Source organism: Zophobas morio, unplaced genomic scaffold, assembly GCF_036711695.1.
Source record: "Zophobas morio isolate AGI-343-1 ecotype UQ-CSIRO unplaced genomic scaffold, CSIRO_AGI_Zmor_V1 ptg000021l, whole genome shotgun sequence".
Classification (NCBI taxonomy): domain Eukaryota; kingdom Metazoa; phylum Arthropoda; class Insecta; order Coleoptera; family Tenebrionidae; genus Zophobas; species Zophobas morio.
In genome coordinates, this window is record NW_026972126.1 from 15072791 (window position 1) to 15086498 (window position 13708).

At 28.7% G+C, this 13708-nt stretch overlaps 1 protein-coding gene across 1 annotated transcript in view; it reads left to right on the top strand.

Annotated features, from left to right (window-relative positions):
• Nucleotides 1-11641: 11641 nt before the first annotated feature.
• LOC135131564 (neuropeptide CCHamide-1 receptor) overlaps nt 11642-13708 on the top strand; it is a 229564-nt gene continuing 227497 nt past the window's right edge. Inside the window, exon 1 of the mRNA XM_064059369.1 lies at nt 11642-11768. The gene's annotated coding sequence lies outside the window, so the exon portion shown is untranslated. The remainder of the gene's footprint in view (nt 11769-13708) is intronic.

Consider the following 13708-nt stretch of genomic DNA (forward strand, 5'->3'; position numbering starts at 1 on the left):
ACAGAGGACAGAAAAGGGACAGACGACGGACAGACAAACAGAGAACATACAGAAAACATATAGACGAACAGAGGACATACAGAGGACATATAGACTGACAGATAGAAAAACAGGCAGACTTACAGAATACACACAAAGATGGCGGACAGACGACAGATAGGTGGATAGATATATATATAGGATAGAGAACAGTCAGACATACAGACAGACAGACAGAGGACAGACGAACATCAAATAAATAGAGGAGTAAAAGGCAGACAAACAGACAGACAAACAGAAGACAAACAGACTGACAGTTAGACGAAGGACGGACAGACGGACAACAGACACTAAAGCAGCATACAAGCATATGGACAAAACAGATAGATAGAGGACAGACAATAGACAGATGACGAATAGACCACAGCAAGGCTACATACAGAAGACAAATAAATAGAGAACATTCAGATTAACACAGGAGAAACGACAGATGAACAGAGGACATACAGATAGAAGATAGGCAGAAGAGAGACGGAAGTGTGACGGAAGGCAGAGGGAAGACAGACAGACAAAGGACAAAAAACGAACAGACGACGGATAGACAAACAGAGAACATACAGAAAACATATAGACAAATAGAGGAGTTACATAGGACAGATATAGAGACAGAGGACAGACAAAAAGACAGAGGACAGATATATAGATATAAGACAGACAGATAACAGACAGACAGACAGAGAACATTGAGCCTGACAGACAAAAATCAGCCAAACAGACGGAAGACAGAGACTACAGTGATATACCGGGATACATCCAAACAGATAGATAGAGGACAGCCAATAGACAGATTACGGATAGACCACGGAGAGGCTACAAATTGACGACAGACAGACAGACAGACAGACAGACAGACAGACAAACAGACAAACAAACAGAAGGCATACAGAAAATAGACAAACAGAGAACATACGGACGGATAGTCAGAGGACAAACAGCAGGTCAACAGAGGACATACAGATAGAAGACAGGGAGAAGACAGACAGAAGGCAGAAAGAAGACAGACGGAAGGCAGTCGGAAGACAGACGGAAGACAGAAAACAGAAAGCAGACAGATGACGAACAGATACACAGAAGACAGAAAAGGGACAGACGACGGACAGACAAACAGATGACATACAGAAAACATATAGACGAGCAGAGGACATACAGAGGACATATAGACTGACAGATAGAAAAACAGGCAGACTTACAGAGTACAGACAAAAATGACGGACAGACGACAGATAGATAGATAGATATAGAATGGAGAACAGTCAGACATACAGACAGACAGAGGACAGACGAACATCAAATAAATAGAGGAGTGAAAGGCAGACAAACAAACAGACAGACAAACAGAAGACAGACAGACTGACAGTTAGACGAAGGACGGACAGACGGACAACAGACACTGAAGCAACATACAAGCATGTGGACAAAACAGATAGATAGAGGACAGACAATAAACAGATGACGGATAGACCACAGTAAGGCTACATACAGAAGAGCAACAAATAGAGAACATTCAGACTAACAGAGGAGAAACGACAGATGAACAGAGGACATACAGACAGAAGATAGGCAGAAGAGAGACGGAAGAGTGACATACAGAAAATAGACAAACAGAGAACATACGGACAGATAGTCAGAGGTCAAACATCAGACGAACAGAGGACATACAGATATAAGACAGAGAGAAGACAGACGGAAGGCAGACGGGAGACAGACGGAAGACAGGCGAAAGACAGACGGAAGATAGACATACAGAAAAGAGACAGACAGAGGACAGAAAACATATAGACGAACTGAGGACATACAGAGGACATACCGACTGACAAACAGAAAGAGGACTAACAGATTTACAGAGAAAGAGACAAAGGACCGATAGACAAATATAGGACAGACGGACGAAAACAGACAGACAAACAGAGGACATAGGGACTGGCAGATAGAGAACAGTCAGACAGGCAGACAGACATACAGACAGACCGAGAGCAGACAAATATTCAGATAATTAGAGGACTGACAGTCAGACAGACAACGGACAGACGACAAACAGGCGACTTGTCCTATTTTTTTTAACCAAGTATAATATTCAGAATAAATTGTTCTATTTAATAAAACATGCATGACAAATAGACAACAGACTAACACAAGGGTAATAAACTTGCGGAACTTTCAAGAGGTACAGATCTTTAAGGACAAATATTAAGCTTTAACACTGCACCTAAACATAAATTTACCAGACAAATATTAACGATTTTTTATTTTTCATTGTAACCACTTTCTTGCCACTAATAAATGTTGAATTACGGAAAACAGAAAGATTAAAATAACTTTATGATTCAGCGAAAAAATATATTACCTTCAAAGCGATAACACATTTTATGAGAACGTAAATCTAAACAAAACAAGTTTAGGATAGTAACAAATTAATCGTGAGACTATCGTTGCATAAATGAACAGCAGCACGTGCTTAACAAATGAAAAAAATGAAAACATTATTTTATATTAATTTAAAAATTATATTTTATTCATACAAACGAACAAAGCTGCTTTTTAAATGTACCTACACGTTAATCACTCTCTCCGTACCCTCAGTTTTTTCCACCTTGTTAATTTCACATTTAAACAAAAACATTTGGCTTTAAAAGTTCTTTTGCATTGTCTACACCCCTGTACGCAAATAATAACATGAATATTTACAACACTTTGGACTGGAGAAAATTCATGCCAGATGAATATGTCCAAGCAATTAGAAAACACAAAATTGGGATGGCGGTTATTACTATTGTATTTAATTTTTCGGAATGTGTATTTGCCCTCCCGACTAACGTCTTAAAGCAAGTAGAAAGCTATCTACACTTCATCAAATGCCGCAATATTAAAGGAGATACACAGCAGGAAATACTACTGGTTTACACAATACATGATAGGTCACTTGGAATACGTTGTGTCAGTGTCACTGTATGTCGATAAATGTCACAACGAAATTAATAGTCGTAACATTACGAGCTAATATTATCTCTTACCAATAATTCAGCAATGCGGACACTGAGATTCACAGCTGAACGACGTAGTAAAGACCGTATAATTTTTTTGTATTATTTTGTATTATTTTTTTATAAATTTATAGCTCCAATAATACTTCTCGATTAACATAGTATCATTTCTTGCTGTTGTTTCAAAGTGATAATATATCGATAAGGTAAGTCCCACAACTGTGACAAAATATTTGCACAAATTCAAAATCGGTACAAAATTTCCACCCACCAGGAAAATCCTAAAAACGATTAACTAAATCAGTAGCACGTTAATCAGCTATTAAAAAGGCAAATAAACAAATCACTCGAAAAATTTTAAGTAGATTTTTCCGGAAACACACAAAGTGTATCTTTTTAACACACCGCAAATAAATCGCTTTGATATCGCAGCTCTTCGAGCCCGGTCTGGACAAATTTGTTTTTTAACATCAGGCAACATCAATAAATTAAACGGGCCGATTTTAATTTTTAGTAATCGCTGTGTAAACATGGTACTTTATAGCGTCTGTGTGATTTCTGTGGGCGGAAAGGAGCGCTGACATGCCGTAGTTAAAAACGTAACTTGATAGAGCTATCGATATTATAAGCCGATTTACATAATTATTGTCAAAAATGCGGCGGACTTTTTGTGGCGTGGTGGCGCCACCAGGAGGTGTTTTATGACGCAAAAGCCTCTGGTGACAACGAATGAAATTTAGTAAGTCGTCTCATATTTTACGTTGAACTATGGTGACGTTACAACCCAGCTTTTTTAAAATAATGTGGATCGATAATAAATATTAGATGATTTTGTGGACACTCGGTACATGGAATTTTAGTTTTATTGACATTTCAATAAAACGCTGCTTTTGTTCATTAATTCATGGACTATTGCGACATAGACGTTAAAAATAATCTCATTGAGATTTATTTTTATCAAGGAACACTGGGAATGTATTTTTTATACGTTTTCTTTTTACTAAAAATTGAAATTATCAAGAGTGCTTAAATAAAAAATCTGTCTCTTAGTAGGGTTTTTAACATTTTGCGTTGTATCCCTGCGGCGTGTTTTAAAAAATGTGTAAAATATTTTTTATGGTGAAATTCCTGTCTTATTTCTACGTCATAGGGGATGATGAACAATAAGCTTTCAAGGAATTCGGAAGACAATTTATTAACTAAAATTTTACTTTCAATCAAAAACATTTTTATTAAAAAATCGCTTATCCAATAATATTGTGTTAATTTCTGCCAACATTGCTTCTAAAAACCACTCTTTGGTCATTTTACCAATCCAAAAAATTAATGACGTCATCTCAAAATTTTGGCTAATAAATCCGCTCTGAAATATGCTAAATATTATGACTCTATATTTATGATTTATCAACAGGGTAACTCAAAAAAATTATTGAATGAGGTAGTTTATTCTATTGATTAAATAAGAGTTACCTATCATAAAAAAATAAAACTCGCATAATCAAATCTACTGATTATTCGAAAAATTTGGATTTATTTACCTTCGAACAATTTTTTAAATATTACAATTTTTCGTTTTTCCTTTTTGTTCGAATTTACAATTTACAATTTTTTGATATCACAAATTTTCGTTTTTTCACCTTTAATTTTTTCAATTTTTCAATTTCTTTTTTTTTATTTTTTGATTTTTTGACACTTCATTTTCCCCGTTTTTTTATTTTCATTTTCTCGATTTTATATCACAATTCTTCGTTTTTTTATTTCCTTATTTTTTCTGAATTTTTTTCAATTTTATAATTTTTTGTTTATTCAATTTTTCAAATTTTGAACTTTTGATTTTTCAATTCTTCGATTTTTGGATTTCCAATTATCTGATTTGCCAATTCCCTCCATTTTCAATACCTCGATTTTACGATACATATTTCAAGTTCTTGAATTCAAATTTTTAGATTTTTCAAAATTTCCATTTTATACTTTTTCGTTTTTTTATTTTTGATTTTTGAATTTTACAGTTTTGCAATTTTTCAATTCTTTTATTCGTAAAGTTGTAAAATCGAAAAATAAAAAATAGAAAAACTAAAAAAACAGAAAAAAATTGCAAAAACAAAAAAGAGGAAAATCGAAAAATTGCACATCCAAGAACTAAAGAAACGAAAATTTGAAACAAATAAAAATATACAAACTTCAAAATCGAAAATTGAAAAGAAGAAAAAAATCGAATCGCAAAATTGTTAAACCCAAAAATTGTAAAATCTGAAAATTATAGAATCGTTAAAAATGTAAAATCGAACAACTACACTGAAATATAGAAAAATTGAAAAATTAATTATCGGGAAATTGAAAAATTAAAAATTCGAATAAATGAAAAGGTTTCAAAATCCTTATGATTGAAACTTGGAAAAATTGGAAAACTGAAAAAGTGAAAAATCATAATTTATTAATGCGTATTGAAAATGAAAACTCAAACAATTACGAATCAAAAATTGAAGATACGAAAAATTGAAAAGTCAAGAAACTGAAAAATTTAAAACTGAAAAAAAGAAAAATGAAGTTGAAAAATCGAGTTTTTGAAAACAGGAAAATTGCAAATCGGAATATTGAAAATTCCAATAATTAAAAAAATTTACATCAGAACACTGAAAAAAAAACCTCAAGAACTGAAAAAATTTAAGAAAATAAAAAACCGAAGCGAAAAATTGCAAATTGAAAGTTATAATTAAAAATTATAATTAAAATGAAAACTAGATGAATTGCAAAATAAAAATTGAAGAATAGAAAACTGAAAAACCATGATACTGAAAAACCTAAAATTGAAAACACGAAAAATTACAAATTGAAAAATTGGAAAATCCAAAAATTGAAAAATTCCACATTGAAAAAAAATTATAAAATCGAAACACTGAAAAACCCAAGAATCGAGAAATTAGAAAACGAAAAATTAAAAAATTGAAAAATCGAAAAAATGAAAAATTAAATGAAAACTCGTGAAATTACAAATCCGAAAATTGCAAAATATAAAAACTGAAACATCCAAAATTTGGAAAGCAGAAAAACTGAAAAATCTAAAAATGAAAATTCGAAGAGCTGTATATCGTAAAATTGAATAACCAAAAAAAGAAATGAAAAACTGAAAAATTGCGAATCGAAAATTTTAGGAACTGAAAAATTGAAGAATTGAAAATTTGAAAAATTTAAAATCGGAAAAGAGATGAAAAAGTTTTAAAATCCAATAATTGAAAAATGGAAAAATTGTAAAACCATAAAATTAAAAGGGTTATTTTTTTTTTAATTAGAATTAAAAATTATATTTCATATGAAAACTTGAATAATTATTGTAATATTGTAAAACAAAAATTGAAGAAAAGAAAAACTGAAAAACCATGAAACAGAAAAATTTAAAATTGAAAAAACGAAAAATTAAAAATCTATAAGTTAAAAAATCGGAAAATTCAAATGCGAAAAATTGCAAATCGAAAAATTGGAAAATATAAAAATTGAAAATTCCACATGGAGGAAAGGAAAAATGTAAAAATCAGAACATTGAAAACCAAAAAATTGAAAAATCCAAAAATTGAAAAGTAGGACAAATGAAAAAGTTTTAATTGAAAAATGGCAAAAGTGTCAAACCATGAAATTAAAAGGGTGGATTTTTTTAAATTATAATTAAAAATTATATTTAAAATGAAAACTAGAAAAATTGCAGCATAAAAATTGAAAAGTCATGAACCTGAAAAATCTAAAATTAAAAAAACGAAAAATCTTTAAGTTGAAAAATCGGAAAACTGAAAACGGAAAAGTTGTAAATGAAAAAATTGAACAATCCAAAAATTGAAAATTCCGCATAGAAAAAAGAAAAATTATAAAATCAGAACATTGAAAAACCGAAAAATTGCAAATCACAGGATTGACGGCATGAAAAATTGAAAAATCGAAAAACTGAAGAATTTAAAATTAAAAAAAACAGAAATGAAGTTGAAAAATCGAGAGTTTGAAAACAGTAAAATTACAAATTGAAAACTAGAAAAATCCAATAACTAAAAAATTTTACATTGAAAAGAAGAAAAATTATGTCATCAGAGCATTGAAAAACTCGAGAATTGAAAAAATTAAGAAAATAAAAAACCAAAATGAAAAATTGCAAATAGAAAAATCGACAAATTGAAAAACTACAAATTGAGAACTCGTGAAATTGCAAATCGAAAAATTGAAAAATCGAAAATTGAAACCGCCAAAATTTGGAAAATTTAAAAACAGAAAAATCTAAAAATAAAAACTCGAAAAGTTGCATGCCGTAAAATTGAATAACAAAAAAAAAAAATGAGAAACTGAAAATTGCAAACCGAAAAATTGAAAAACCGAAAAATGACAAAACTAAGGAAGTAAAAAATCGAAACGAAAAATTGAAAATCGAAAAAGTGAAAAATTAAATAGTCGAAGATTAAAAAAATCTAAAATCATAAAATTAAAAAAATTGAAAACACGAAAAATAAAAAAAATCTGTAAGTTGACAAATCCAAAAATTGCGAATCGAAAAATTTGAAAATCCGAATTGAAAAAAAGAAAAATTATAAAACCAAAACGCTGAAAAACCCAAGAATTGAGAAAATAAAAAAATAAAACACTCAAAGCAAACATTTCAAAAAGAAAAATTCAAAAATTGAAAAATTAAAAAATCGAAAAATTGAAAACTCCTGAAACTGCAAAAAACATACAAAATTTGGAAAATAGAAACAATGAGAAATCTAAAAATGAAAATTCGAAGAATTGTATGTCGTAAAATTGAATAACCTAAAAATAAAAAACTGAAAAATTCCAGAATCGTAAAGTTGAAAATTAAAATTTAAATTTTAAATGAAAACGTGAACAATTATTGTAAAACAAAAATTTAAGAAAGGAAAAATAGAAAAACCATGAAACTGAAAAATCTATAATTGAAAAAACGAAAAATTAACAATCTATAAATTGAAAAATCGGAAATTTCAAATGCGAAAAATTGCAAATCGAAAAATTGGAAAATCCAAAAATTGAAAATTCCGCATTGAAAAAAGAAAAATTATAAAATCAGAACATTGAAAAACCAAAAAATTGTAAATCGCAAAACTGACAGCATAAAAAAAATGAAAAATCGAAAAACTGAAGAATTTAAAACTGAAAAAAAGAAAAATGAAGTTGAAAAATCGAATTTTTGAAAACGGGAAGACTGTAAATTGAAAAACTGAAAAATCCAATAACTAAAAAATTTTACATTGAAAAGAAGAAAAATCATGTAATCACAAAATTGAAAAACCCAAGAATTGAAAAAAGTTAAGAAAATAAAAACCCGAAATGAAAAATTGCAAATTGAAAAATTGAAAAATTACAAATTGAAAACTCGTGAAATTGCAAATCGAACATTTGCAAAATCTAAAATTGAAACCGCCAAAATTTGGAAACTTTAAACACAGAAATATCTAAAAATAAAAATTCGAAAAGTTGCATGCCGTAAAATTGAAAAAACGGAAAAATGAAAAAACAAAGAAAGTAAAAATCTTAACGAAAATCTGAAAATCGAAAAATTGAAAAATTAAAGTTTTATAATTAAAAATTATAACTAAAATGAAAACTAGAAAAATTGCAAAATAAAAATTGAAGAATAAAAAAATTGAAAAACCATTATACTGAAAAATCCAAAGTTGAAAACACGAAAAATTAAAAGAATCTCTACGTTGAAAAATCCAAAAATTGTAAATCGAAAAATTTGAAAATCCACAAATTGAAAAGCTTCACATTGAAAAAAGAAAAATTTTAAATTCAAAACACTGAAAAACCCAAAAATTGAAAAAATAAAAAATTACCAGAAAGAAAAATTACAAAACGAAAAACTCAAAAATTGAAAGCTCGTGAAATTGCAAATCCAAAAAGTGCAAAATATAAAGATTGAAACATACAAAATTTGGAAAATAAAAAACTGAAAAATCTAAAAGTGAAAATTCCAAGAATTGTATGCTGTAAAAATTAAAAATTGAAAAATTTAAAATGGGAAAATTGAAAAGTCCAAGAAATGAAACAGTTTTAAAATACAATAATTGAAAAATGGCAAAAGTGGCAAACCATGAAATTAAAAGGGTGGATTTTTTTCAAATTATAATTAAAAATTATATCTAAAATGAAAACTAGAAAAATTGCAACACAAAAATTGAAAAGTCATGAAACTGAAAAATCTAAAAGTAAAAAAAACGAAAATTAAAAAACCTTTAGGTTGAAAAATCGGAAAAGTGAAAACGGAAAAATTGCTAACCGAAAAATTGCAAATCGCAGGATTGACGGCATGGAAAATTGAAAAATCGAAAAGCTGAAGAATTTAAAATTGAAAAAAAAGAAATGAAGTTAAAAAATCCAGTTTTTGAAAACAGTAAATTTGCAAATTGAAAAATAAAAAAATCCAATATATTAAAAATTTTACATTGAAAAAAAAATGTAATCAGAGCATCCCCTAAAATTGAGTAACAAAAAAAATGAGAAACTGAAAATTGCAAATCGAAAAATTGAAAAAACGGAAAAATGAGAAACTAAGGAAATAAAAATTCGAAACGAAAAATTGTAAATCGGAAAATTGAAAAATTAAAACTCGAAATTGTTGTTTTAAGTTATCATTAAAAATTATAATTAAAACGAAAACTAGAAAAATTCAAAGCGAAAAATTGGAATATCCACAAATTGAAAAGTTCCACATTGAAAAAAGAAAAATTATAAAATCAAAACACTGAAAAACCCAAGAATTGAAAAAATAAAAAATAAAATAACCCAAAGGAGAAATTACAAAAACAAAAATTGAAAAACTGAAAAATCAAAAAATTGAAAACTCGTGAAATTGCAAAATATAAAATCTGAAACATACAAAATTTGGAAAATAGAAAAACTGAAAATTTAAACATGTTGAAATATTGAATAACCAAAAAAATGAGAAATTGAAAAATTGCAAATCGAAAATTTGAAGAACTGAAAAATTGAAGAATCGAAAAAGTGAACAATTAAAAATCGGAAAATTGAAAAGTCGAAGAAATAAAAATGTTTCAAAATTCAATACTTGAAAAATGGAAAAACTGTAATACTATAAAATTAAAAGGGTGATTTTTTTAAATTATAATTAAAATTTATATTTCAAACGAAAACTTGAACAATTATTATAAAACAAGAACAATTGAAAACTCATGAAACTGAAAAATCTAAAATTGAAAAAACCAAAAATTAAAATATCTATATGTTAAAAAATCGGAAAATTCAAATTCGAAAAATTGGAAAATCCAAAAATGAAAAATCAGAACATTGAAAACCGACAAATTGCAAATCGAAAAATTGGAAAATATTAAAGTTGAAAATTCCACATTGAAGAAAGAAAAAATATAAAATCAGAACATTGAAAACCGTAAAATTGCAAATCGTAGAAATGAAGACATGAAAAATTGAAAAATGAAAAAACTGGAAATCTAAAAATTGAAACATCCAAAAGTTGGAAAATCAAGAAGCTAAAATAAAAACTCGAAGAGATAAGAATGAGAATCTGAAAAACCGCAAATCGAGAAACTGAGGCATCAAAGCAAAAAATATATCCAAAGTTTTCACCACAGTCTCATTTATTTAAGTTTCCTTTCCAAGTATAAAGATGTTCTGAACAGTTTCTCATGAGTTCAGATTCTTAGATTTGTAACATTTGAAACTATTACGCTTGGGGAGTAAAAAACTGTGATACCATTACTCAAATATAATATTTTTTTGTGAACGCATTCATTTCAAGATTACTTAAATAAAAAATCTGTGCAAACCTTTTAGTAGGGGTTTTTAGCGTTTTGTGTTGTAGCCCTGCAGCATGTTTTAAGAAACTTGTAAAATATTTTTTATAATGAAATTCCTTTCTAGTTTGCGTGGGATAGAGGAAAGTAACTAACAAGATTCCAAGGAATTTGGAACAAAATGTGTGCGTGTATACCAGGTTTAATATTAAAAAAAAGTTACTAATACAACATTACTTGTAGCAACTACTTTTTGGATTTCAGCAGACCATTTTTGCGGAATAATAAAAACTCTTTCATTTTTAAGATAGCTGAATTTCCAACCACCGATTAGCACTGAATGAACTCCTCGTCGTCCATTTATTTATGTGCCACTGATCCTTCGCACAGTTCCGTGTGGTCCTCGGGCATTAATCTCCAAACATTTATCCATCCCGTCACTGTTTATTTAATCTAAAGGTTTACGGTGCGCACCAGTGTCAAAATAATTTTTGCCGCCGAAGCCGCAGCCAAAACAATTAATCCCGCTGAACTAGTTACGAATTTTAATCTCGGGATAATTCGAGGCCCTGACACTGCACAAACATTTTCAGTTTCAGACTTTAAATCATACCTGAAACCAAATAAGCTGTAACTGGATCAATCAAATCGGCAACTGTGTAAATATTTACGCAAGAAACGTAAAGGGGAACACTCAACAATCCGCGATATTCTTTCGGGTTTTTTCTTTTTCCAGCGCACACGGCGACGCTCGCTCGTTCCGGCTCGTGAGCTTTCGCCGCCCAACTTTTATCTCCAATTCATAAGCTTTCCGTAAATTTCAGTGTAGTACGCGCGGCTTTCTGATTAAGCTCGGATATTATGAGGCATTCATTATCGACATGTTCGCTGAAAAGTCCTGAAAAATTGGAAGCGAGGCGCGCGCTGGGAAAGCTTGCTTACTTTTTGCTTTGTTTTTTTGAATAGAGGCCGGTGAGAGGTGGTAAGTTTTGGTGTTTTTTATGTGCGGAAGCGAAAGTTGGTTGTTAAAGCGATGACTTGGGGCTAATTTTATACTTAAATATGTACTGGGAAGTTTAGAGATACGAGAAGTTTTCAAGTTGCAGTTTCGAAACACCTCAAACTTTACTTTTTTTGTATCAAGTCAAGTCAATTTTAATTTTCTTTCAAAGATATTTTAGCTTTCTAACTATTTAATTGTGGAAATTCTTAAAATTGAACGCCTGTCTCGTGCACGTGAAAAGTTGCTACAGGTAGACAGAATCTGGATTATTTAGGTTATTAAAAGCTCCCAAAGCTCTTAAACATTCCCACAATTTTTCAGGAATTATTTTTATTGTTTTCAAAATTAAGAATTATTTAAACGTTCAAAAAAATTCAAGCTTTTGTCTCAACTTTTAAAATGTGAGACTTAATGTTATGCCACTATAATTTTAATATTTAAAAATAGGTGTCCTAAATTTTCGCTTTTTAATCTCTTCAAAATTACTGTTTAAGAGACGAAGTATTGTATATTTAAAATTTTTACAGAAATTTTAAAATATTCTTAAATTATATTTTCCTGCTCTTTCCAGTAATTTTAAATTATAATAATAATAATATAGAACTGATAGAATTTAAATTGACTTTTCGATCTTCTTTGAAATTAGTGCAGCTCAGCTCAATAAATTTAAATTATTTAAGTTGTTAAAATAAACAACTTTCAGAGGCTTCATAACATTCCCATAATAATTCAAGAACTATATTTATTATGTTTTTAAAGTGGAAATTATTTTGATTATGTTAAAAATTCCTTGTTTTGCCTTCACTTAAATAAATGTTTGTATTTTATATTATGAACATAATTTTTGTGTCTCGAATAATTTATGCTTTCATATTATTAAATAATTGTTTGACATAATCATCTTCAATAAAAATATTTCTTTAAAACTTCAACATTTTTAAAACTCTTAACACTACAGAGATTTCTAATTTTAATTAAATCGTACTCTTATTCATTATTTATTGAGAAGGAGTTGTCGGAAAACCTGAAGCTATCAGTTTCAGCGATTTACATTCTACCAAATTTGGTTTTGAAATTTTTGGAAATATTTTCGTCCAAAAACTTTTATAGGAGAATTCAGATATTCATGGTCTTGCTTACGCGACCTAACAATTTTTAAGATTTCTGTTCTTCACTAATTGATAATACACAAATTTTTGAAAATATTGAACATCAATTAACTTCGTAATTTTGATTTATTTTATTTAACTGCCGTTAAACAATTAGTTATTAATTATTTGATAATAATAATTTACTACAATACGATTTACAACGTAATTTTTTACTACTGACAGATATCATTTTTTACTATTGATACATGTCATTTTTCAAAATGTTCAATTAAAATCAAATTAAACCATCAAAATTACCTAGTTAATTCTTCAATTTTGAAGCTTAATATTTTCAAGAATTTATTAATTAATTTGGTTCAGAAATTAGTTAATAATTTTTTTTTTTGAGTTCTGTAGAGCCTTCTTAACAACGTACCGTTGAGCATATAGGTTATTTTCTCCTCCCAGCATATACAGGGTCGGTAGTTTTTTGTTTAGTATTTTCTATATATGTATATATAGATGAGAGTTTCTACCATTTTTCATTTTTATAGAATTTAAAAACACTCTGTATACTCTTTAGTGGTACCACAACAACAGGTATTTGTTTATATGTTCATAAAATATTGCATCGCACATGTTAAAAACTACCCTACTGCCATTTTTTGTGAAAATTTGTTTTGTTAAAGAAAATAAGATACTTGGAAGAACGTGGCAACGTTGCATAGGAATTTAAAAAATAAAATGTATTTATGAATCCTAAAAAAAGAAGTAAATTAGGATATCAAAAAATATAGTGTTCTTTAAAAAAAAAATGAGTTGTATGTG